The 1,024-nt window shown below is 36.3% G+C and overlaps 1 protein-coding gene across 2 annotated transcripts in view; it reads right to left on the bottom strand.

The window, feature by feature from the left end:
• Positions 1-1,024, bottom strand: part of Lsamp (limbic system associated membrane protein) — a 2,126,592-nt gene that overhangs the window by 809,375 nt on the left and 1,316,193 nt on the right. The window lies entirely within an intron of this gene.

Raw genomic sequence — 1,024 nt, 5'->3', positions numbered from 1 at the left:
GTGTGTGTGTGTGTGTGTGTGTGTGTATGTGTGTGTCTGTGTCTGTGTCTGTGTCTGTGTCTGTGTCTGTGTCTGTGTCTGTGTCTGTGTATGTAATAATTAAAGGAAAGGTCATGAATTTGAGAGTCAATTTGGGCTTTACAAGGAAGAAATTAAACTGGAGGTAGGAATGTGTTGAAATGTTGTATATATACTCATGGATAACATTCTCGAATTATTGTTAAAACCAATACCAGTGCTCATTGGTCTAAATAATTACAGTATTTTAGTGGACAATGAAATATTCATGCCAGATAAACATAAGGAACCTAACTGGCATACGTGTCTATGCTTCTCTGTCTTTGCTTCCCTCTACCTCAAGTCTAATTTATTTTGTATCTTGAGGAAAATGGTGAAGGATCAAACTTTTATAGTATCCTTAAAATGGTTCAAATATCTTTCATTTTAGATTTCTTTTCAAATTATGAAAAAAAAATTGTAAGTTTCTTAAGAGCCCAGATATGGTGAGTAGTTACAAAAATCCTTTCCTTTATCCTCAAATAGGCCCCAGCAATGCTGAGCCCCTGTGGCAGTCACCATGAGGAGGATGGTAAAACACGGGTTAAATAGAATGCTGGTGAGAATTTATGAATGCTAAGAGTTAATTTTTATTTGCAATTGAACAAGGCATTACAAATTAAGACCTAAAAGTTATATAGAAATTGACCTTTAGCATTGCCATGCCAACATGTGAATCTTAGCTTTATGTAGTATCCCTTGAATGAGTCAGTCTCCAGTGAGCTTATAGAGAAAAAAAAAAGTATGTGAATAGATGAAGAGAATAGATAAGCAGTGACATCAGTTGCTGGGAAATCAGTTACACAGTCATCTTCCAGCCAACTTCAGAAGACATGTCAATTTTACTGTGACCATGAACCAAGTCAATTATTATATTTGCCTACACAGACACCAGCACAGGCACACGAATATATGCACACATGAATACACACACACACACACACACACACACACACACACACACACA

Source organism: Mus pahari, chromosome 12, assembly GCF_900095145.1.
Source record: "Mus pahari chromosome 12, PAHARI_EIJ_v1.1, whole genome shotgun sequence".
Taxonomy (NCBI): domain Eukaryota; kingdom Metazoa; phylum Chordata; class Mammalia; order Rodentia; family Muridae; genus Mus; species Mus pahari.
The sequence above is the reverse complement of the archived record's forward strand: the minus strand, read 5'-3'. Positions and strand labels throughout refer to the sequence as shown.